Source organism: Plectrocnemia conspersa, unplaced genomic scaffold (assembly GCF_051122295.1).
Source record: "Plectrocnemia conspersa isolate PC_06_02 unplaced genomic scaffold, ASM5112229v1 ptg000004l, whole genome shotgun sequence".
In the NCBI taxonomy this organism is placed as follows: Eukaryota; Metazoa; Arthropoda; class Insecta; order Trichoptera; family Polycentropodidae; genus Plectrocnemia; species Plectrocnemia conspersa.
In genome coordinates, this window is record NW_028277168.1 from 17156744 (window position 1) to 17183725 (window position 26982).

At 34.2% G+C, this 26982-nt stretch overlaps 1 protein-coding gene across 5 annotated transcripts in view; it reads left to right on the top strand.

Annotated features, from left to right (window-relative positions):
- Positions 1-26982, top strand: part of GckIII (Germinal centre kinase III) — a 79780-nt gene that overhangs the window by 26439 nt on the left and 26359 nt on the right. The window lies entirely within an intron of this gene.

Genomic DNA, 26982 nt, shown 5'->3' on the forward strand with positions numbered 1-26982 from the left:
ACATACAAAAATAAAAAAATAACGCGAAATGTGTGGAAGGACTTATGTGAAGCCGTTAATCCTAAATTACTGGCACCAGTTGACGGGGTATAGGTCGGGTTGGGAAGAAACCGGCCAGAAACCGGCCAGAGACCGGCTACGTGTGAAAGCTTTGTAAACTGCGCCGGCCCGGTGCCGGGTGAATCCATCCGGCACATGTGAAACCGGCCTAAACGACTAATATAAACGAAATATAAGTTCCTCATAAACTGTTCTCAATCACTCATCGATTTACTTTAACGATTTTAGTGTTCTGCATTAAAACTGTTAGTGTTGAAACAGAAGTGATATTAGAATATCTCATATGCTATTAATAATATGGTGGTTTATTTACTTTCCAAAAAGTGTAAATTTAATTTAATAAATAAAATTCTCATTTAGACGATACTGAAACATGACACTTGAAAGGTGCGATTCTGCGTCATGTAAGCAACGTGCGCGGTCATCATTTTTTCGAAACGCTCCAGCGGGAAAAATATGATTTTTCCGGCGTCGCTAACGACGTCGTATAAAATTTCTCTGCCTTCGTTTTTTTGACGTACCGTTTTTTCTGTCCCCGTCGTAACTTTTACTCTTTACGTTACGTTTTATGTGTCGTTTATCGGATCGCGGTTATCCGTGATGTATTATTATATGCGTTACCTTTTTCGCGTCAAGATCGCACGGTCGTATTTGTTTTATATTAAATTATATCTGATTTTGTTTCGATTATCTTCGGGCCGTTTCCTGTCGTAAAATATCGTGCGATAACTGAATATTTTAACGTATCGTATTATTCGCAAATTTAATTATACATGCGCCTCAGCATGGATGGTTTTGCTTTTTCAAGTACAGACTTACCTCTGTTTTGCGGTCAAGGAAAATGAGCGTTTGGCCGAAAAGAAAGTCATGCGAACATTATAATTCCATTATTCTTAACCGTTTGTGTTCTCGGAGGAAAGGGACGACTGCAAAAGTAATACACTAAATTCTCGCATACGCAATATAGAGATCCGATTCATCTGTTGAAAAAGTGATTTCATTAATTGTTGTCGGTGAAAGTTCGCTATTGTGCAATAAGTACTTTTTTTGTTTAATTCTAGATATTCTTCTCCGTTATAGTTAGTTAATAACGATAAAGAATATATGGTTCAACATAAAATATACTTATATTATTTGAAAGCATGCTGTGCATATTAATAATATTTTAATCTGACGTTTTTACGAGAAATAGTAATCTTAAACAATAAATCTGTTCACGGTCGATTTAAGTTATCGGCGTACGTTTCACACCGTGTTTAATAAATTAATAAGTAATGAAAATGCTCCAGCATTTATCGAACACGAGTGGTTTTTAAATACGTGAAAGAAGAGTATATTTTTATCAATCTGAATTATTTTTAAGTTATAATTGAACAATACTCGATTGCAGCGGATTGTTTCTAGCACTCGAATGTTCAAATACGTACTGCATATTCTATTTGACACAAAAGTAGCTCACTGTCAATCAATGCTATCTGTTCAAAGACCAGAATTGAGTAAATAGAATTTGACTTTGTTGAATATGTAATTATTCGATATGAACCAGAATTGTTTACATCGGGAATGATGATCGATATATATACAGATTTGGCCATAATAATGGGGCATCCCTATAAATGATGTGTAACTCTTTACAAGTGCATAGTCTGACCGAAATATTTGAGCAAATAATTTTAACCGTAATATGAAAATTATACAAAGGAATTTGTCGTTTTTAATTACTCACCTGAGTTTTAAAAAAATATCGCAGGTCCAATTTTTATTTAATAATTTATTTTGAATATTATATAAACATTTAAAAAAACGCGATTTAAGTAAAGCTAAAAGAGCGAATATTCGCATATTGCATGATATTGACTGAATATATCGGAAATTAGTGAACACATTAATTGTTCACGACACGCTATTCAAAATGCTTTGAAACGGTTCAATGAATGCGGTTCTTACAATTCAAAGCCAAAAATTGGAAGAAAACGAATTACAACTGCCAAGGAAGTTCGAATGTTAGTTCGCGAGTCCCTTAAAAATTGTCGAAAAACGTCTTCAAAGCTGGCTGCTGAAGTCTCTGCAAGCGGAGGGCCATCCAGTTTTTCGCGGACGGTAATAAGAAAGTTAAAAAATGTGGAACTCAGAGGTTGAAAAGTCAGACACAAAACGTGTCTTTCAGAAATAAATAAAACTCGAAGATTAGAGTGGGCTCGAAAACACAGAGATTGGACAACAGAAGATTGGGCGAAATTCATTTGGTCCGATGAATCCAACTTTAAGATGATTTTAAACTAAAATTGGTTAATATAAAAAATAATCTAAAGTTTTTGGGGACTCTGGTGTAGAGGCGGAGAAGAATATCTTACTGATTGCGTAGTATCCAAAGTCAAATATGTTGGCGAAAGTGGCATGTTCTGGGGTTGCATGGCGGCAGCAGGGGTAGGAAACCTGTACACTTGCGAGGGTAGTATGAATAGTGACATTTATGTTTCAATGTTGGAATCCACTTTGATGGATTGGAACTGTACCATCCTGCTACTTCTCTTAATATATCTTCTTTGCTTACTTTGGCATTGACGTGTCCTAGAATTACTAATGCGTCATGTTTGGGAACATTTTCATACTGTTTTTGAAGTTTTTTTATAAAATCTTGCATTATATACCGATTTCATAAGTGATCCCATGAGTGTCACCTATTTATTGCATAGTCAATGATTATCGATTTTAGCAAATCGCTTACTTCGATCACTATCAGATCAGTCATTGAATCTTCAGTCTGTTGTTTTGGGCTTAATATATATCATTTTGTTATCTATCTAATATTTTATATTGATGGTTTTATCTTTAATTAATCGCACAGTGAATATTATTGAATTTTACTTGAATAAAATATTCAATGGTTTATAGAACATACGTATATAATTTTCTTCGTGATCGACGACTTTCATAGATACGATTAGTCTCAAAAGGACGAATTCTGCGCCGTAATACTAAAAACACGTGGAATATCACTAATATGTATTATCGAGTTTATGCTTTTGCATTCGATAGGTTTCGCTGCGTGATTCTCAATTATAAATAAATCAATTTTACGTAGTGTCTTCTCTCTGCGAGACGTCGCTCGTCCCATCCTACGCGCGCTCAATATGCATCGAAGGAAAGGTGGCGATTTCCATAAAGACCGCTTTCCACAACGGCCCTCCACTTCTTCGTGATAAGCCGAGTGGAAAAAAAGATACGGTTTTGCGGCCGAGACGCAACAATGAGGCGCTCAGTGTTCGCCTCGGTGCGTCCGCTTACACATCGGACACTACACGCGCTCTCCGGCGACTTCTTCCCCAATTGCTTCGGTCATCTAATGCGTATTTAACGACCCCGCGATTAGTGCACAAGATTGCCTCGAACGAGTCGCCACCGTTACTTTTCTACGCTCTTAATTCACGCCGTGTTCCGCTCGCGGAATTCGGACGGTCGCCTGTTAGTTCTTCCGCGCTTACAGGAGCAACCGGATGCTCTCTTGGCACGTACCGTTGCCCAAAGCGCGTGTTCTGCATATCATATCCGAATGTTGACGAGCGTCTGAGCGGCATTGTATCGTCGTCGACGACGGGCGTCGGATTGATCGCCGTCCAATCTAATCATTATCCGCGTTAACGATTGATATTGTATCAGTGTCGGGAAAATCGTCGAACGGCGCAGGCGCCGGTGCTTTTCCTAGTGAAATGTTGTGAATCAGTGTCGAAGATGTGGAGCTCCAGCACTACCACCGTATCGGCACCCGTCAGTTACCAAGGAGGATGGATGAACCTGAGGGGCGTCAACATCGGCAGCGCCATGTCGCTGCCGAGGGCCACATCCTCTGCTACCTCCACGTCCAGATGGATAAACTCTGGCCCTGCATCCGTCGACAGGAGGATTAATAGGCTACCTCCGCAGCCGTCTAGGCCAGCGCCCCACCTGTCGTCTAATTCGCTGCTAGTCAAACCCCAAAGACGAGCAGTGCCCAGCGTAAGTGTCAAATGTTGATTAGCATTCGAAGAGCGACTCCAAACTATTCGCGAATTGTGTGCCAGCGCAGCTTTCGCGCCGTTATGGGGAAGGACCTCTTCATCGTATATTCAAAGCGTGACTTGCGTCATTGAACCTTATATATACACATAGTTGATTGAGTTAGATGAGCAGTAGAGCTTCTACATATATAGATAAAGTCATGAGATAGTATGGGGCGCTTATTTAATCTCTAATTATCTTTATTACCGATAAACTTGATAAAATGATTTTGATTATATTTAGATTATTTTTAATAAAAAAAATCATTATTGTTATTAAAAATAATAACAGATTATGCAAGCCCAGCATTTTAAAATATTTTAAAATTATTAAATCGACTGCAATATAAATGCATTTGTATATCAATGTATTACTAATGCCAGTTTTGTAATCAGGATATTGTATCTTTGCAGCTAAAATTGTGAAAATGTTCAATCACAACGAAATAATTATTAATGGAGTTTTTTCATCATTATAATATAGAACATACTATGGATCTTATTATATTAAAATAAATCATATATAATTTAATATATTGTGATTTTGACAAAAACATGCAGTTAATCTTCAAAAAAATAAATTGATACTTAAAAATAGTAAAAACCACGCCACATATGTGAGTTAACACTTGACCGACGGATCAAGTTGTTCATACACGTTAAGTTCGCTGGTGGTAATCCATGGGGTGGGTAAAATCAACCTACTTTTAATTTCTGGTGTTTTACGACGGATCCTGTCGTATTTAAATTACTACTAAATGAAAAAAATATTACCACTTTTTTTACCCTTGAATTGAAATCAAAGTGGCTTTTTGTACACATTCATATCGTAAAATAAAATAATAATGAAATTTAATTTGACTCACATTAGCTATTATAACCCACAATGACTGCTTTAAGTTTTAGATGCCATTAAACTTTTTTTAAAACACTTGCAGTATTTTAGTGGTATCTATTAAAGCCCTACAACATTAATTTATACATGTTTAACCATTTGAGTATTGAGCTAATTTATATACATTTGTTAATTTGCTAGTATATTCCCGAGAGTTTATTAATTTAACGTATTTTTCCATAATTATTTTTGTTGTTATTTATTTATTATTATTTATACAAAAAACAGCTACTCTCATTGTTTTAATAATTTATTTATTACTTATTATTTGACTTGTGTAGATTTTTTTAAATTAATTCAGAGGTTCTTAATTTTTTTTTATAAAATTAATATTGGGTTCTTTTATTTCGTAGTCTTTTTTTATTATTATCTATAGAAATAATTTACATTAAATCAAATTAAAATGTTTTTTCTTTATTATTTCTTCAGTTATATATGTATGTGTAAATATTTATCTATCTGTGGTACTTTAAAACAGTATATGATCGACCACCGTACATGTACGGCGATACCGCTCAAAATCATACCTAAAGGCTATAGATTATTATTAAGAAATAAGGAAGTTGATTATTGAAGTATTATTGTGTATTGATTGGTTAAAACACTGCGAGATCGTAACGCTCGAGTAAGTTTTGAGGCAAGTAACAATATAAATTTAATCGTTTATACACTTGTGTCGTAAGCATGTGCAAAAAATTCCGAAGAATGGTAGTTTGATTATAAAATGATGTAGTAATTCTGATCTGAAAATCTTCATATAAGGTGTTAATTTTACGTCAAGATATCTGTAAACCGAAAATTGTGTGTGACACGATTAATTAATACACAGATTTCTAAACATTCGGAAGCCCGACAGCGCCGCTCTAAATAACGCACGTCAAGAGACGTAACATTTAACTGTATGTTTTAACTTGGCCATTTTTAATACGTGTAAAAAATCGTTCCATGTAATAATTTAAGAGGAACATTTCCCATATTGCGTACAGCCTGCGGCCCATTCGCACACGCAACTATTTCGAATATTCGTGAAGCGTGTGAATGTCTCGGCGTGCATAATTGCTTTTCAATAACTTAACGTATGAGCTTGTGCGTTATTTATATGTTATTATTATCCAGATTGACCTCGAATCGTTATATCGAGATGAGCGTCGTGACGACGCAGCTACAGAGTATCATCTGAATACAATGTGTAGTTATATCGCCGGCGCCGTTTATGATATATCACGCTTTTGATACTTTCTAATAATATTTTTCAATAATACGGTTCGATCCGAAATACCATTTACGGTCACATTAACCGCGTTTTTACCGTTTAAATTACGCTCGAAACGCGTGACGCTTTTCTATCTACAAGCGGTAATTAACGACGTTTAATTCTGTCGGTGTTGTAATTTGAGGCTGACTTTATATATTTTAATTGTTGATTTTTTTGTTGTACAAATTATTAACTTTTACTCGGTGAAATATGTGTGTTTGTGTGTAATTATTCCGCCATGACGTTGGAATTTCGTCCGTCACTCGAATGTGTGAAATGAATATCATACACGTTTCACTTTTGTGTCAAAAATTAATTAAGAACGATTTATTAATTATATATTGTGCACGCGACATTCCATTTTGCGCCTTTGAAAATGCTTATATTATTGTTTTGAAGTTGAAATGCACGCGTAATTCAACACTGCGCATATGGTACGAACAGTTGTCAAAAACAGCTGATCGTCTCGCGCATGCGCACTCGCATGTGTCGCCTCGAACGTGTGCCGTTAGGCGCAATGTTAATTTTATCATTCTTATCTCTGTAGTTAGTCATCGGTGCGTAATCGCTGTTGCTTGTTTCCACCTTATTTGGCTCCACATAATGCACTTTATGAACTATTGTTCTCCTGAGGGTTTTCCACTGACCAAATCGTGGTTAAACTGCTGATTCGACAGTGTTTGTGTATACTGTATACATAGCAACTGTGCTGCTGTTGAATACTTTCGAAAAGTGAAAATTGCTCTTATCTCGCGTCTATTTCATATTTCTGTAGTAGCATCTGATATCTAGTGAAAGTTTTCGTACGACTGTTCGCTCGGTTGCCCGCGAAGCCGAAGAACTGCGGTTTTGGAGTTTCAATGCAAAAAACTGTATATTTAATTGTGAGAGTCAATGTAGATTACGGCTGGATTTTTCTCTCTTCTTTCGTGACGTCTGAGCAATGATTGTATAGATTCGTATCTTAAACAATCGCAACTATGAACCGAATGAGAAGGACCTCCCGGCAAAATACCGTCGACTTTAAATATTAATTTTATTATGTACACGAAGACAGACCGAAATGTTGCGGTCGTGACATTTAAGAAAATGCCGTCGTGCAGTATCGACTTGTTTTAATAAAAGTAAAGGGCAAGTTTATAAAACCAGTGACGCTCGACCGCTGCATATGATTTCGCCGTTAATTTACTGCTTTATTGCGTTTCTTGAAAGTAAAATATTTCATATAATACTATACCTCGAAATTCGATAATTTATCTTATATTTGCGCTATGTATGATGACGAATTATTGTAGAATAAAATGGCATTACAATGATAAATAATTCACAGAAATTATATCTAGTTTGGAATGGAAAATTTATGTTGTTTTTACTGAAGCCCTGATAATAAATAGAATATTTAGAACGAGTGCATTTAGATACATCTGATGACATAACGTTGATAAGATTAAATAGCAGTTTAAACTCTTAACCGGGCAGTTAATTTTGTTAAATTTATATTCATTAAAATTTAAAAGTTAAATTCGCTCGTTATAAAATGAACACAACGCAGAACGGAAGACAATAAACAGTCACACTCATAATATAAGGTACAACAAAATTCGTCACTCCGGTTGAAAACACTTTAAAATTCAATGAAGCGTTTTTGTATCATGTCCGGTTAAGAGGTTAAAACACAGCATTGCTCTATAGTCTATTTATTTTCAAGAGTCAGTGCGCAAGAACATTGTTTAACGCGTAATCATAACATGCTTTTAAATTTCTGCCCTGTGATTGGTCGTTCGCCGTAAGATCAATCGTTTCATTGAGAACGACCAATCACAAGGCAGAAATTTAAGAGAACATTTTGATTACGCGTTAAACAATGTTCTTGCGCACTGACTCTTGAAAATAAATAGACTATAGGTATTAAGATAAATCATAAGGAGTATTTTATAACTTTTCAATATAGTGAAAATTATTATTGAAACATAAAAACACGGATATGTTACGATGCCGGCTGTTCAGAGATTTTTTAATGTCTAATATTGAATTAATCAATAATAATTATTCGAATAATTATCCAATTATTAATTATTTTTTGTAGCGGGGTATTTTTATTTATTTCATTTCTAAAACTAGTTACTAGTTCTTCGATGTGCTGCTTCATTATCTACAGACCAATTGTGATGTTTTTTTTTAATATAGCCCCTTATTTTGTTATTTTTAACAGCCGTGGCTATAATAACTAATAGCCGACAAACAATACAACGAATACTTTGTTATTGCAGAAATTCCAGAAATTACTCATATTTTTAGGCTGATATTGTGCAGCTGGAGACTGCATCCATGTCTGGTATTCATCTCTTAAATCAATACAAATAATGTTAATTTGTTTTAGTAATATTGTTTAAGCATACCGAGCTGTAGTCTACTTGGCAGCAGCTATAATTAAAATTAAAATTCGTATTAATATTCAGTTTTAAACACTAAAAATTTTGGGTTTTAAGGCCCGAGGGGTGTGACTTCGCAGCCAGAAATAGGCGTTGGAAACTGGCAACGATTTATTTAATATAACATATATTGCAATTAACTGTTATGGAAGAGTATTGCTTTTCTCCGAGCGCTGGTGTAGAAGCTGGCAGAGAAATGATGTCCTCGGGATGGTCCTCGTGATCAATTGTCTTGGTGTCTCTCGTGGGCCGCTCTGCAGATGTCTCATAGTCCGCCGATGACTTTGTTATTCTCTGCCTGATCGTCCCTTGAAGACCGACCTTATGTATCGTAGATTGAGGAGCTCTCCGATGAGTCATAATAATGCAGAGGTCATTCAACCAATTGTTGCGCTCGTTTATTCAACCAACGAAATATGCGAACGCTTCTAGAGAATGAAATTTGCTTGATGGACATTTTGAAGGTTGATTGTTAACGGTGCTTTTTGTCGCCCGATGGCGTATTGTTTGCTCAATTGTTATGCACCAAAAAATATTTTTTTCTCTGCATTTAGAGAATAATTACGACGTGTTGTTTACTTGTTTCTTAATGTCCGAATGATCTTTTTTTCATCTGAACATTACGAGGTATATTGTGGTAGTCCGTTCAGTTACAGTATTTGTTTATATCACGCTATTGTCACGTTCATTCTTGTAATTATCGTGGTTATGGTGATTTACCGCACAAGTTTACGAAGAAGAACCCCCTACAATAATAATTAATATTGATACTTTTTATTGTACATACTATAGTATGTGTGTATAAACATGCGTTTTCGTTTCTTCATAACTTTAAGTTGAAAATAACGAATATTTGGGAACGATATTTATCTGTGAGATTAGGAAAATCTAGGAACACCTAATCTGCGTTGATCGATCGGAATTAATATTATGTAATAATCGCTAATTCCGACCTACCAGATACGATAAAAATATAAAAGCAAAGGTTCATATGGGATTCAAACCTAGATCTTTGGGTATAATATGGTACTATACCACTGGTCTGTTGTGCTGGTCAAATATACAAATTTAATTAATTTTAAATGTTTTAATATCTTAAAGTACAGTTATGTCAAAATGAAAGAAAGTATAATCCTGATAAAACACCGAATTTAGGTGATTATGTATTTTTTTCTTTCCTTTTCATGTTTGTTATGATTATGCAGTGTTTATGTTTTTATTCGCATTGATAGCGAATTAACATCCTGAGTCGTTGACCACAACCGTTAACTCGGGTGATTCAGCCGATGGGTCAGATTTTGGTGTTTTTACTTTGCCAGGAAATTCGCAGTTGAAGTAAACATGTCGCGTGATTTGAGGTTTTTTTGTTAATTGCTGTAGTTCCGTGTTTGTGAAGTTTTGATGTGAATCATTGCTGGATTGTAATTGCGCAACTAAATTCACGCAAATAATACGTAGAACAAGTAACTAATCGCATTTGAAGACAATGGCATCACCTTGGTATTTAGACCTATGTTTATATGGCTTCTTTGTGCTTAATAAAAATAAAGTAAACCTAAACTTATATCAAGTAACAGCTTAGATATCATAAGGGGTTTGCAACTGTTTATAATCTTGCTAATTTTTTTATAAACAATAATTCAACTATACTTAAGATAGCGTTATACGATCGTTCAATATTACGCTATAGTACCGATCCATAAAATTTTATGTGCGAATATTTACGATTGAAGCTAAGACAATAAGAGATAATTTAAAACCATATAATGGAATCGATTAACGGTAGTAAATGCCAACCAGATTTGATTTATATATAGCAGATTTCTATGTGCTTCTTATATATGTACATAGTTCAAAATATTCTGCATTACACGAAATTTCTTAATTAAAAACTCTTAATCCTTATGGGTTAAGACTTTTCTACAAAATATGGGAAAATTAGAATTGTCGATATTCCATGCGTTTTATGAATATTTATTTATTTTCGTTATTCGATTTATCGTGTCGTATGCATCATCTAGCAACACAACGAGTCTGTCCGGTGATCGTCGAAATCCGCGCTTCCGACCCTCCTGTGTGTCAGTTGACGAGGGTCACACGTATCTGGGCCGTTGAACGTCGTTTAATTAAATTACTACGCAGAAGTTCAGCCGCGGATTCATCCTGTACGAAACGTCAACTCTGAAATCCAATTAGAAGCCCTGCAACGACGTGTATTATTATCATCATCCCGCGTCGTACCTCATTCGCGAAAGTTTGCGCGTAACTCATCCGGGGGTGGTTCACGCACCCCACTCTGTATGGAGATTCGATTTGTTTTAGAATCGGTACAAATGCGAAGATGATGGCTTAGAATGTTCATGAGGATCGTTATTTAATACTTTTTATAACCTGATTGACTTTCGTTGAATTATTTACACCTTACAGCATTGTATTTGTTTTGTATTATATGCTCCATCGTGCTATTGTAACATAAAATTGACAACGAGAAAAGCATTAATCTATTCCATTACAATAAGCGACTCTCCTTGTTTTTTTTTTATTTATAGTCATGACAAATTGGAAACTGGAAACCGTTTGATGCGAAAACGCAAATCGTTATATCAATCATGTTTGTCCGTTCCAACCAATCACGAAATTATCAATTGCACAGTTTTTACTATATTTATCAGCAGCAAAATATGTGTTAGTTTGTGCTTTGATAATCCATTTGGATTTAGATAATTTAAAAACTCAGCTTAGATAACTTGTTTATTTTTCGTTCAGTAATCGTAGCAATTGAATAATATTAACGTACTTCAATTGGTATCATATTTTGAATCGATTGTTGACGCAATAGTTTCTCGTTTTTAAAAGACGCTCATTATTTTAATTAAGCTCTAATTTTTTTGTTTCAATAAAATTGCTGCGCGCTAGTATTTAGTACTGTGCCGGTCTTTCCGAACCTTAAAACACCCGTACTAAATTGGATAAAAATATATCGGAATAGCTTAGTCCGTAACGTCCCAGATTAATAACTCTGATGTTACGGGTTCGAGCCCCGGCAGCAGCACTCGAATTTTTATTAATAAAAAATACGCTATTATTAAAAACACCGGCCCCAATTGCAGTGACAACTATTGGTTATATATTATATTACACATAATAATTTATAATTATTAACATACATGAGTAGATGTCATCGATTCCGTACTTGTAGGGTATTCATTATATCTGATTGACTTGCTCAGTTGGTACAGATTTTCCCAGTTGTATCGCATTGAAGATTAAATTAAAATAAATAAATAAATACGTATAATGATTAGTTTTTCAAATTGTTAAATTAATTTAACAAAGATGAATTATTTTAGATTTTAACAGAATCTAATTAAAAATTATCATTAACATTTATTTGAGGCTATATCGCCGCAGGACACTTGTCCCTGTAATTATTTTGCACATTCAACCGTTAAAGCCTCGCAGATTCACGAAAGCTACGGGGCTGGAAGTCAATTTAAATTGTAATTTAACAAATTTTTGCGAACGTCACAATTAAAAAAATATATTGGAAAATGTACGCTTTTCAATATTCCGTATCGAATTTCAGGGTCGTGTATTTTTTACCCGGTTTGTTTACGTTGTCTGGCGGAACGTCACGTTATTCGCAGTTGAACACTCCGTGGAAATCGACATTGAAAATAAGGTTTATTTTCACCGATAAACGACTATGATAATAAATCTGTCGGATTGTGCATAATAATGTGATGCAATGCGTCGCGTGTGACATTCGAGAATTTTAAACGATACAACATTGATATGTGTGTGGCAGAGACTTTCAATTATGAATCACAAGTAGGGATTGCAATAATACCCGGATTTTCCATACTGGTATTTCCGAGACAAAAAACGGTCAATACCGGTATTACTGGTATTGACATTATTATTATTATTATTAATTGATAATAAAAAAAGACCGAAAAAATGATCTCCATTCATTCAAAATCGAACTGCGAATTTTGCAAAAAATCAAAGATTCAATAGATTAAATATATTGAATGAATATGCAGTACCCATTGTCATCTTCATATTTTTTTAACATTTATAAGTTTAAGAATCGTTAAAAACTATCTATACTCTGTTTCTTTTAACAGTCACTTTGAGGTCTATCCATTTCATCATTATTCATTAGTGAAAAACAGATGACAACTTTGGGTGTAAGCACCACCAATTTTCTCTAAAGTATAAGATGCGGATATACGTTCAATATACTTACCACTACTCATTTCTGTATTTTAAACAAATTTAGAGAAATTGGAAATGTTACGTTATTTTTTTTATGTTGAAATAGTGAAAGTTATAAGCTATCAAAATCAATAATTTATCAATTACGTATGTGTAGCGATAACAATTTAAAGACTTAAACGAAATGAAGTGTAGGCTATTATAGTATTCTAATTATATTATGGGTTTTTCAATTCATTTGTGAAGATATAGTGTCGATAGATCAGATACATTTCAAGACATTTTAAATTGAGCACAAAACTACAACGAAAAATGAAGCTCTCGCTGTCAGGCCGAGAGAGAAGTGCCCCGTATTCTCTAATTGACGACCAAAGATCAACTGACAATTGGCTCGCAAATGTCGTTATCCTGGCGTCTGGCGAAGGGATGCTATATTTTCTTGGAAGCGTTAAAATACGTGTGAGAGCGAAATTCCATTTTTGGAATGGCTGTAAAATAGTATGGTTAAATGTGTTCATTCTTAATTTATTATCAATGTAGTGATCTGATAGATAATTAAATAATCCAGTTCGAGTTAGTTTACCAAGTGTCACATTTTTTCTATCATTATATCGAACGAATGAGCTTCCCGTTCAAATTAGACGACACCGAAGCCACCACGTAATTATTTCACGTATACACTACGTTTTTATAAGACGATCGCAAACACGTAATCTGACCGTTTAGTGTTTGTCGTATCCGACTCCGCAAGGAGTGCCACCCACGCCTCGGCGAGTGCTCATTCAACGGAATGAGTCCATTAGCCATATAATAATACACACAGTCAGATGGCTGTTCACTTACTTTCTTTATGTCCTGGCAAAAATACAGTAGTCGGCGATTTGTTCGCATCGAGCGAAATTAATACGTCCTGATTTGAGATGCTGACGCATTGGACCAGAGAGATGAGTCCGTTGCAGCGGAAAAACTTTTTTGTAATTCATAAAGAATGCGGCCTTCCTAGAAACAAGCGGCATTCCTCCATTTTCCTTGTTATTGTATATTTATTTATATGCTGTATTTTTATGAATTATGTCGTTTCGTCGACAGTGAATTCTTTCATTTCAAATCACAAATATTACTCTATCCTAATTTGATGTGTATTTTTCGGAAGAAAAATAACGAGTAAATACATATATTTCAGTGAATGTTGCTATTTATCGATTCTGATTCAGCGAATACTCTCATCGTGTAGAATGTATATGTATGTCGAGGTTTTTAGATGAATAAGGAAGTTTTAGTAGTTTTTATCTTCGCTTCGGAAACGTTTTGTGCCGCAGCATACAAGAAAGTTCCGGTCATTTTCTCGTCCTCTCGCAGTTTTCCTCCTAACACAATCGGTCATAGCTCTTTTCTCTTATGTTTTTCTTACAGAATGTTTTAAATGTGTTTTCTTTTACGACATATTGTTGCTGGTGCGCCTCGAAGTTCGACATTAACACCATATTTATATTGCTCTCCCATTCTTCGATTTAACTCCATATAGCAACACAACAGAAATACCTGGGTTGGAATACTATATGTACCCTTGTGTTTTTCAATTTCTATTATTTAATTATAATTCATATCGATTATCACAGATTTAGTTTTCCTAGATTTTCTTAATCTCACGGATGAATATCGTGATGAATAATTAAGCGGTAATAGTAATTTATAATTAATTAAAATATATGTATATCACAAATTTAAGGACTTTGAATTTAGTCTGGTGTCTCACTACTTAATTAGTGGTTGTTGATTGTCTTTACCCTGTTATGCATTAAGCTAACGCTTGTCATGTTACAAAGGAAGACTTATAATAAATAATAATAATTATGTTGTGCTATGGTTCATTTTGATATTATTTTAATATTGTCCAATTTTTTTTATTATTATCGCGCTTCTTTAGCTATTTTAGTACGCTTTCATATTTCCTTTAGCAATTATCCATTTTCGACGTAAGAGCTCCTAGGTAAATTTCATCATGTATGTACCTGTTTTGCGTTCTTAAGAGCAGTGCTGCTTTCTAATGGTCTGAATCTTAAATATTTGCTTATGTTTATTTTTAAAACAAATATTTTGCTCTTTGGATATTTTTTGCGGAATTTAGCCACTACAGGTATAAGTCCAGACTTGTACTTGAACTATTCGATTACCACAGTATCGCAATACAGTTGACGCTATGAACCTGCTAGTTGTCGAAATTTGTTATAACGACGATAATAATCTGATACATTTTGCATTGGCTGTAACATAGTATTTGGTTCAGGGATTTTTTTTCTAACATATATTTTTTTATTATGTAATACTTATACAGTAGACCCCCCAATAACACGGTAAATTGGGAATGTGCTATTTGGGTGCGTGTAATTGGGGGACTATAAAATACATTTTTTTGCAATACCTACTTACGAATCAGGCGCGTGTAGTGAGATATCCTCAAATTGGCTCGCTCACACATAAAGTAACGGGCACCCAAATAGCATGTCCTCAATTTACCGTGTTATTGGGGGGTCTACTGTATCTATTTTATTTGAAATTATGATATAGATAGTCATTTACAATAAAACAAAGTAATTTATTCCGTGTAATTATATTTTTCATGTTTACTTATGCTATAATTATTGGATGCGGAAATTGATTGTTTCATATTTCTTTGCCAGAACTCATCATAAGTTTGCCTATTTTGTAGTTTTTTTTGTAGTATATGGAATTCAATTGAATCTTATGCTTAAAATGTGTTAAATGGACTCACCTTTCGCGATATTCTTCAATTAGTGTTGGGCAATTATTGAAATAATATTTTAGTCTCACTTTAACGTCGATTAAAATGAATTAATGGTTTTGAAGTGAACAATGAAGTATTTTAATGGTTATATATGATATATAACATGATAAAGCAGGCTTAGGGAATTTCACCACAAACATTTCACCCCCGACAATTAATCGTTTTAATATCGTATAGCGAAAAACCACAAGTATATTGTAAAATATAGATTTAAATTATGAAAATCCTTAGGATTAGTGTTGAACTACTCGAATATTATGAAGCAAAAGGGCGCATCTTCTATATAAACCTTTTTTTTTCGTTAATTAAATTTTTTCATTAACTAAAAATATCAATCAATTCCATTTTGTATAGAAACTTTTAATATACTATACCAGTTCACATAATATAACTCGTTTCGGTAGAGGCGTGTACCGACCGATATTCGTTATTGTGCCAGACCGAACCATTTGCCACATTAAAAAAAAACGTATCGACGTTCTGCTATATCGCTATAATAAACATTCGTCACGTATACATAATACGTCGCTCTAACGTGACGCAATGGCGATTCGAAAGTAATTTCTCAGCGGATACCCCTCGGTGCAGAGATATTTCCTCGGGGCAAGGTCAAGCAACTTCTCTTCGCAGAGCGCTCTACTAATCATTGCTGTCTTGTGTTATAATGTATGTGTATTAGCCGATACACGTATTATGCGTATGTAGGTGCCGATATTTCGCTGCTCCCTTCTGTATTTTGGACCGTTTTCAGCCGAATCAAAACTGGCGGGGGTCGGTCGACTCGCCAACCCCCTTGGCGCTGTACTGGGTCGACGCCGTTTTTCCATTATGCAGAGTGTTTACGACCGACGTCGACTTTGGGGACATTTAATAAAATGAATGTGTGTGTATGTGTGGACGTATTGTACTTGATGTGCCACGTATACGTGCTAAAATACGATCGTTGTTAATTGAGAGTGGATATTACGCCGCATAGGACGCTAATAAACGAAAGCTTGATTTTTATTACTGTCTAATTTTAATTCTGACCGACCTTTGCAACTGTATTGCACACGCGAATGTGCATTTTTTACCGTTTACCACCGAAAAGAGCGCGAAAGTCACCACACCTCAACAGGTGGCAGCACGCGCGAAACGTTTACCGTTGCTTAAGCGCGCGCGTATCCGCATATCTTTTACATTAATCGCGCGTCGATTGCGTAACTTTGCCAAAACCTGAATTTTGCTCTCTTCGCAGCCACCTCGGAATGAAGCAAAGGTCGTCGACGGTAGGAATTCGCAAACCCCTCGACATGCTGTTTCTTATTATTACCTTTTTTGTGCACTCTCGCGTGTTTTCTTCGCTTATGCGAACAACCATGAGTGATCGGTCGCGTGCCGAATCGACGATTCGTTTCTGTGATGTGAAGAAGGCGGCTTTTGAAAACTGAAAACAGAATTTTCACACGTCGTTTGAGTGTACAATTGATGTAAATCATTTTTTGGCTTCAAAGCAATGGAATTGGTTAATGTAGCTGTTGACGAAAGGACAAATGCCAGTTATTTAGTAGTCCTGCTGTTTTGAATCAGCTCAATGATGTTTTTTAAATATAATAATCCACGGGTTACTTGGATGACATATTCTATACAAATAAAAACGCTGAAACTTATCGGTAAAACTAAGCAGAAAGTCTCTTTTAATTATAGGTTAATTACGTGCCCATAATGAACACGCACAATACAATACATGAAGTCGACAGCTGAATCTTATGATTTATATGTTGCAGTGAATGTATATTAATAGTAAAAATATATTTTCACTGAGATATATAATTCTACTAGTGAAAACATAATTTTTCTGACGTTAGTGAAGGTATAAGTGTCATTTTAAAGCACCGTAAGTGATGGTTCAGTTGTGAATCCCACTTGTTAAATTCTGTACGTCATTAGCTTTTTCGTTCCACAAAATAGTTCTATGGCAGAGTGATTAAATACAATTTCACTAATATTGACCATTGAAATTTGTTTGATACATTTTAATTGTCGTAGTTAGTAAAATTATATTTGTACTAGTAAAAACATAACTTCACTGAAAAATATACTTGTACTGTAATAAATTAACCAAACATAACTTGACCTAATGAAAGCTCCAAAACGAACAGTAAAAATAAATTGTTTATTCCAAAGAGAAACGGCTTTTTATTTTTGCATATTGTTTTAACCCTTTCATCGCGAATGGCTTATATAGAAGTCATCAAGAAAATCGCCAGTATTCTTTGGACACCTAAAGGTGCCATAAAGCTTTGGGTTATTTAGTATAATTTAAGGCTGTTAGTCACTTGAATTTATTGAACTATAATATTTTTTAAATATAGCAGGAATAGTAGGTGTCCCTCACATATTAACACATTTCGAAATGGCGCTCAAAAATATCAGCCGCAGTAAACTACGCGGAACCAATATTGTAATATTAAGCCATGTATTTAGCGTCAATTTTTGGCATTAACGCTAACAGGCATCATTCGCGCGCGTCCGATAATTAATTATTGGCTTATCGCGTATGTGTATACGTACGATGCGGTATGTGCACATCACACAATATGTACCTTGATGACGAATCTCCCGATTTGGTCTTCCATACAGTCGCGAGTGCGCGTGTGTTATCTCTTGTCCCTCGGATACGGATCTCTCAGTTCATTACCAGCGGTGTGGCGTGATGTGACAGCAATAACATTGCATTAGTCACCGCCGCTCACAATGAACGTGGGACGACCGTACCTGGTCTCCGCGATGCATCATCAGCTCGACGGCGCTTTGTATATCGGCCGGGACTCCATTATTCAATTTACGCGATGCGGCTCGAGGTTAAAGGGGTTTTGGTTTCGCTTTGAAAGGGACCGAACGTCAATTCGCTGAACGGCATACACGATGAAGTTCATAAAGACCTTGCACTCTTTCCTCTTCTGAGAGTTAGCACAGAAAAACCTTGACCGTGCATTATTCCATAGTCTTCCGAATTTGTGTATTATAGAGAACATTTCGTTCGAAAAACGTACACGAATAAACCTCAAAGAAAATGTTTTATAGCGAAGATTTTGATAGCATAAATAGCAATTTAGCCGTATAAATCTGTAACCTCATCAAATGCTAATAAGTTCGGTCAGAGAAACTACTTTTGAAAATTATCGCAAACAGGCAACACAATGTCGTGAATTTAAAGCAGAAAAAGTAGCATTCATGATGAAACGACGAGTAGAAGTCTATCCGTTGTCACTGATTAACTCAATCATAAATAATTAAATAAAAAATAATGTTTTCAGGTATTTAATAATCGATGAACTTTATTATCAATGTCCTGATCTGTAATATATGAAACGATTAATAAAACTCGTTTTTAAGCTCACTAAATACGTTGATGTATATAGGGTTAATTGTAAAAGTAGCGTTTCGAAAATAGTGTTCCGCGGAGCCTTGGGGTTTTGTAAGGTATACTTTACTGGCACGATGTCGTTGGCTATAATTTGAATTCTATAGTTTCTGGATGATCGAAATGAGTGATTATTATAATTGTAATGTAAATTAGTTTTTCTTAATTTTTTAAATAAAAAATGGATAAAATATTTGAATAAATTCGTATTTTTTTATTTATTTTTATGGACAATAATTTATATAACAAATTCGTGAAAAAATTCAATTGCGTTTAAAATATGATTTAATTAAAAAATAATTATTGGTTAATAATAATTATTTTAATTAATCATTATTTACTTTTATAATCGTGTTTTTTAATTTTATAAAATATGCATAACATAATGCTATGCCAAAAGGCGTCAAAAATACGATGCTTAATTTATTATTACATTATTTTTTATCAGTGACGTCCTTTCAGATTTTTTAAATCAACAGAATTAAGATCAGTTGCGATTGAATTAATTCAGCAAAGTTAATGAAACATTTTAAATTCATAATTTTTTCGAATTTATGTTATATACAATAGCTAATAATGTTTGGAACGAATTTGATATATATACATCAATATCAGATCCGTATCGGCGTTTATTTTGTGCGGATTTGCATACAAATTAAATAACTATAAATAAATTAACCGCGATAGAATTATTGAACTGATCGAAATACATTATTTCCGTCTTGAAACAACAAACGAGCTTCACAAAAATTTGCACGCACACCTGTTTTTGAATCTGGCTTTACCAACGTTTTGTTTCGTTCAATGAACGAATTCTGCGAATTTCGGTCATAGTAGATACGGCGATAAACATTCTATTCACAAATATTCTTCGAATGCGTAAAATATTTTTTGTTGAGAAGCGTCTATCTGGCATTTCGATACAAAAATTTGAAACGACACTTATTAAAAGAAAATCACGACTACCTGTGTTGCTTAAGTATACAAATTGCTTCATTCTAAGATTTTTTCAAATTTCGTTCAAGATAGTATAAACGAATATTTTACGAAGATTCGATTAATTATTCGAATATTCATCTAGTTTAAAATCGGGCGAATAATTTAAATAATCGAATATTCGATTGAGAATTTGAGTCGTAACATATTTCTATATGTTAATTATTTTATTAATTTATTTAGCTTAGTATAGCTAAATATGTATCATAATTATAATTTATTTCTTAATGCACGAAGATGTTTCTGAATTCCATTTAGGACTTCCGCTACAGTTTAAAGCATTGTTTTTAATTCAAAATATATTTTTCCCCACATCAATTTTTTGTTTTTAGTTAACAATAATTGCGCAATTGATATGCCGTATCAAAAAAGACTACACACGAAGCAGCTATTAACGTCAATGATGAAAAATGCATTATATAAACTACGTTGTGTTACATATATAAAAGGGCGTGGCTAAATTTAGTCAAAAAAATAAAGAAGAATCGAACCAATTGCGTCTATGCCTCATACATGTCTGTCAAAAAAATGTCCTTCATTGTGTTTTGCTTATTGTCTACTAAATACTGCTATGGCTATGTTATGAAGTCCTTTGTTTTAACGTAATTTTAGGCATGAAAACGTAGGGGTCAAATTTGTCCTTTGTTGTCTAGTCTATTATGTGACTTTCGATAGCTATTTGCACACAGATGTCATATCTATATATCTTTACAGTTTCAATAAGTGAAATAGTATAAACACATTCTGTATGTATTTTGGATTTTTACGTAAAAGTGAATTTGAACCATAACATTAAATTGTGAGTTACATCTCCAGCTAGTTTATCGTCCGAGTGCCTACTCGGCTGCTTCTCATTGTTGCATATTTACGCTTTCTCGTATCGCTCTCTCCCACTCGCAATTTGCTCGAAAAGTTTTAATCCGACTCTACTATGTTTGAACGAATTTTGAAACACCCTCCTCACTTTCGAGTTGTGCAAACGTCTGAAGCAGAATGTCGCCCTTTATATTATGTATTTAACTAAGCGTCTGAATAAGCCGTTCCGCAGTTTAACTGCGCGAGTTTTTCTTTTTCGAACTAACTGACGCAATCGCGGTTTTGTCAAACAGCGGATCCTTGACGGTCTTTATAAATATCGACGTGATTTTTCTTTTGCGATCGCGAGGACTGCGAGTGACAATAGCCAAAATGCGATTTATGTGAACGTATCATCGACCTTTTATTTGATATTTGAGTGTTCGTGCTCTCGTATTGAACACGTTTCTCGGTAAAGTATTATAATATTACACACACCAGTCGTTTGTTCGTACATGTCTACGTGTTTCGTTTGTCGGTTAGGTATTGCGGTAAGCGGCTGTAGTCAAGATTTGCCGTTAAACGAGCAGTTTTTAGTTAAAACATGTTCAATCGTCCAATTTATACGTTTTCGAACTGTACGTGTAGAAGGCGGTAATCTGTTTTCGAAAACGTGTGCGAAAATATAGTAATTTGTATTGAAATATGCTTTTATATGCGATGTAGTAAATTAATTGGCGATGCTTATGAATCTGTAACGAATGAAATTGTTATACAAATAGATTTTGATTTAGTGAACAGAGGGTTGATAAAAACCCTGAATAGATCAAGAGAGAATTTGCGCAATTTATATTCTTCCTTTCCTCGACGTTATCATAGAAATAAAGACAATAGCACTTCAATCATGTTCCACAAGATAAATCGATATACGTAGACTTACACGCTCTACATAAGCCGTGGCTTTCAGAATAAAGAGAGTATTGAAATATGTACTTTACTGAGATTGAATACTATATTGGACGAGTCATTTCCTTTGACTAATCATACGTGAATGTAGGTTAAAACTAATAAGTATTACAATAGTAGGAATCATGTTCATGTGCGAGAGTCGCGTACGATCTAAAATATTTCCAAATATGCGATCATCTGATTCCAACAATACAACACTGGTTTGCAACTTTAGTGGAAAAAAGTGTAATCAATCGTAAATTTGTACGGCAACGTGTGACGTTGAGCTATTTATAATAAAATATTTTTTTGTCCACAAAAAATCAATAATTACTTTATATGTGATATTATTCGCTGATTGTGTTATTTTTTTTTAGTTATTCGCTATACACGTTTAGTGGCACAGTTTCATATTGTGAATTTAGCCAGCACATTGCAATGACTCACAGCAGATCATTAAAAATACTCGGTTTTATCTTAAAAAATGCGCGCTACTTCAGGAATACTTATTATGCACTCTTTATGACGTTCTAGTCCCGCAGCATATTATAAACTAGATATATTATTCTGATTCCAAGCGTAATGAGTCAATGTAATGAATTGAGGCTGGATAAAGTACAGCGTAAATATTATTATTTATACTATTCATTAATACGAAAGTGCAAGTTGTGTACATACTAGTTAAGATGATTGTGTTGTTATATTATTATGTTTTGCTTCGTTCATAACAACGTTAAAAGATTCCCATGTTTCGTAGTAAGACATGACAAATTTATCTATATACCGCGTAAAATTTTGGCACGAGTTTTGCTACGCTCTTCTTCTTGTATATTGAAATCCTGAAGCATTTTCGTCATATATTATGAAAAATGGATGACTTTTGGCAAGTTGTTCCGATTTTATTTTGTGTGTATATTATACAAATGTAAGTACATGTTTGTAGTTGCTACTTTGCCACAATGTATAGTTATAATATTTCAGCAACAAATTAAATAGTCAATAAAAATCAGCTTTGGGTCATTCTGGTCATAATTATATTATTCAGGGTCAGAATAAATAACAAATGATTAGAATAAAAATAACATACGGTCAGAATTGAAGTATCGAACGATCATGCGAATTTAATAAAATATATAATATTTATATATATTAATAAATTGGCAATAACTTATTTATTTTAGAAATATTTTATAAAATATTTCGCTCGCACCTAACCTGTTTAACAGTTTAGGGCGCGCGAGTTTGTCCATTACTGTTGGACGGATTAGTGAAAATGAGCGTTGGTGAAAACAGTGAACACCCCATGAATAACTCAACGAATCTATTTAATTGTATGTAGAACGCGCAGGTATTCAGAGCGACGAACGATCGGGAATTACGACAGAGCGGCGGCGGAGAGCACGTTTGGCTTCTGACAATGTTGCGAGCCCAACCAAACAAGTTGGCCTTAAAACACGTGTATTATTATCTGTCAACATAAAACTGACTTTGAGATCAAAATATATATCATATAATAAAAACACTGGCTATCTGTCAAAATAATTCTAACATTTAATATAAATTCTTACCCATGTAATATAGTTTTTGACCACAACCGAATTAAAATTCTGACTCGAATAATACGAGCCAATATTTAATGATATTGCTTCCATTTATATAATATATTTATAGACCAACCTTTTGGGTAATTTCAAAATCACATAAAAAATGTCTGCGCTTTGTACGGCAGTATAGCGATCGGTTCAGTATCATTATATAAAATCGAAATCTTTATTTATGAAGTTATGTATTATTTTGAATATATTTACATTTGATTAGATTGAATATATTTATATCGGTCACGGGCAAATTTTGGCGTTCTTCGGATGGCACGCGGTAGACCGAATCGAAGCTTCCTCTTCCGCAAAAATTTCGACGAAATAAATGTTTTCTAAATTATTCAACGTCGATTTGATTCCATCAAATTTAATTTTCTGCGAGGGTGTGCTTTCCATCCAGTTTTATTGCGATAAAATTCGCGGTTCATTTCCGATCCACTTGAATCCTTCAATTATCAATAATGGGATATCCTTGTAACTGAGACGATTATTCATTCATTTACAATAATGGATTCCAGAACCTTTCTGTCAAACCTGTCGAGAGGCGCGCCGTCTATCTTCCGCGTTTCAAAACAATTACGCTATCATAACGCTCGTTTTGACAGTAATTTAATAATAACCAAATCTATCCACTGTTCGTATTGGTTTTATTAATTTGAGATAACCATTAGTCTCGCCGCAAAACCGCACGTTGCTCCGATAAATCCCACATACACGTTAATTAATACCACCGTATGGGACGTAAATCGGTTTCAAGCGTGTTTTTTTGGTATTTTTTCTCCTAAATAAATGCCCCCATTTCGATTCATGCAAAGGTATTAACGACAGTATGTGCTTTTGATGCATTGGCGCTCATTTCCTGGGTACGATATCGCCGCCGCACTCCGTTCGTTGTATACAGTTAACCAGACTTTAATGATAATCATTTGCACTCCTCCGTCCACGCCTTCCTTCCGATTCTTGGTTTACTATTTCCTACCGGCGAGACTGTAGTTACGTAATTGTTTACGGCGCGTCCTAGTTAGTGTGTGCACTTTGCAAAGTGCGATGATAAACCGTCGCATATGTCGGTCGGTCGGCTGGTTGCACCCGTGATTAAATACCATCGGAGCCGGAATGCCCGTTCTGGATTTTGGCGGGTGCCCAAAGTTTCCCCTCGTAGTGTGTGTATGTGTGTGTGAAGTAATCCAGTTTGCGAATTCGCTTATCTGTCGTAATTCTCGGCTTCATATTTAGACCCGCAGGATCAGTAGTAATCTTATTGTTCGTCTCTCTAAATGTGTTCAGTATTCGGAAAGTAAAGATTCAAAGCTAGTACAATATAAACTATATGCGTGGCAGTGTTTTAGCATGCCTCGACATTGTTCTTTTGCATGTGTTTAAAACGGTACTTGAAGTGCTAAAAAGTGCAAGGTTCAGTTGAAATTAACTTGCCATCGTGATGTCCAGTTTATGACAAAAGCAATTTGTTGATAAACTCTCAAAAATTATATTTAATATATATAATACTATTGTAGTCAATACATTTGATGCAAAATTGTTATCTAAGATCTATGCAATAGTACCATTTCATTATATTATGGAATAAGTAATAATAGTAACCTATTATATCAATTTAGTATGTAGCTCTTTTATCAATATTCGTTGGTAAGAAATTGGCTCCCTTTAATCCGCTTTCCAAAGAAATATATGTATTTATATACTGAATATCAATGATAATTAACTTAGGTCTGCCTACATTCAACCAATGAATATTTATTTTTAGAATTATCGCTAGAAATCAGTGGGATTTAGGGATAAACATTTTCTCTGTAGGCTCTTATGTTGCTGGACTTTAAATTTGCAACATACACTTATTAATATTTTATCCAATCGCCCCCATTATCAATAATCGATTGGCATCTCCAATGCTAATTTGACGGCGTATTCTCGAGGAAAAGATCTCCAAGTTGTTCAAATTTGACAATTGCCTAATATTCCAAATCTCCTCTTCTTCAGAAGTCTATTGCTGGGGTTCGATTAATGGTACTATATGTCCAAAAAAGCTTCGTCAGAAAATAATTACGTTATCCCAATCACGATCCACATTCTCTTGCCCTAAAGTAATTCTTTTTTAGCTATGTTTTTCAGACAGTAGACGTTTCTTTACTGTACTCAAATATTACATATTATGAGCTTGCAAACTTCTTCTTATAGTGTCACTTTCTTCTAATACTGCTTGTCCACTTCGCAGTTATATCGAGTATTGTTCACGAGCACTCGCAGATCAGTTTGTCCTCATTTTTTATTGTTTTTATGACAACTGTGATTTCCTGTGAAATACATTTGGGCAAACCGTTTTTTTTTTTGTAGCGGTTCCACGGCCAATATTTCGCCAAGCACGTTCTTTTCAAACATACTGTACATAACTATTAAAGTAATAAATATTAAATAAACATTAATAAAACACATAACTGTGGACACGATTTACGGAGCATATTATCCGTAGGCGCAGACAAAATTTTGGCGAATGGCGGCCAGCTAGAGTGTTTACCTGCTAAATGGTCTTCAATATGCCCGACAATCAAGGACCAAAGAAACCCCAGCATCAGGCCAAAAAAATGTGCGCTGTCTTTTCTGCTCTGGTCGATGACCCAAAATCAACTGGTGAGGTTCAAAATGGTTGATATTCCTAGTGGATTGCGAAAGGATGAGGTTCTAGGAAGCACTCAAAAACAAATTTCTTGGCTTATTAACAATCTTTATATTGTTAAGAAAAGATTTATTCACGTTACTTTATTTGTTTCGGATGAATTCAAAAACTCTGGAAACAACTCAAAACTCAGTTCCAAGTAACGTTGTTATCTTGTATGGAAAACGGTCGCCACATCTCTTTTGTAAATACCTTCGAAATCAACCGCATTACATTGCATAGTTTAGGAGGATCAATTTTTTTTTACATCATACTAGTACTACTAAACTTTCATATTAGTTTGTGTTGTGCAACTGGATATAGTTCGCACTGCAACTGGCATTACATCTTGAACTGGTAAATTTATTTCATTTACTTTTATTTTTATTGACTTAAATATTACTCGTTTCTGGATCTATTTTATGATTCGCTAGAATAAACCATTACTGTTTTTTTAAGTACCTACCTACATAATATTTTTTTTGAGAAGTTTTGCATTAGAACGTTTTTTAAAACTGTTTTTCACGAGCTTTTAGTAAGACACATTCTGAAAGTTATTACGACAATATAAGAATAATATCTACCATGTATATAATAGTATAATATATATATATATATATATATATATATATATATATATATATATATATATATATATATATATATATATATATATATATATATATATATATATATATATATATATATATATATATATATATATATATATATATATATATATATATATGTACATATATGTATTAGTTTTATTCAATTGTACAAAATAAAACTAAGTGGAACGCAAACTATTATCTAATAGATGTCACCATAAAAATAAAAATATGCTAAATGAACGATTTTC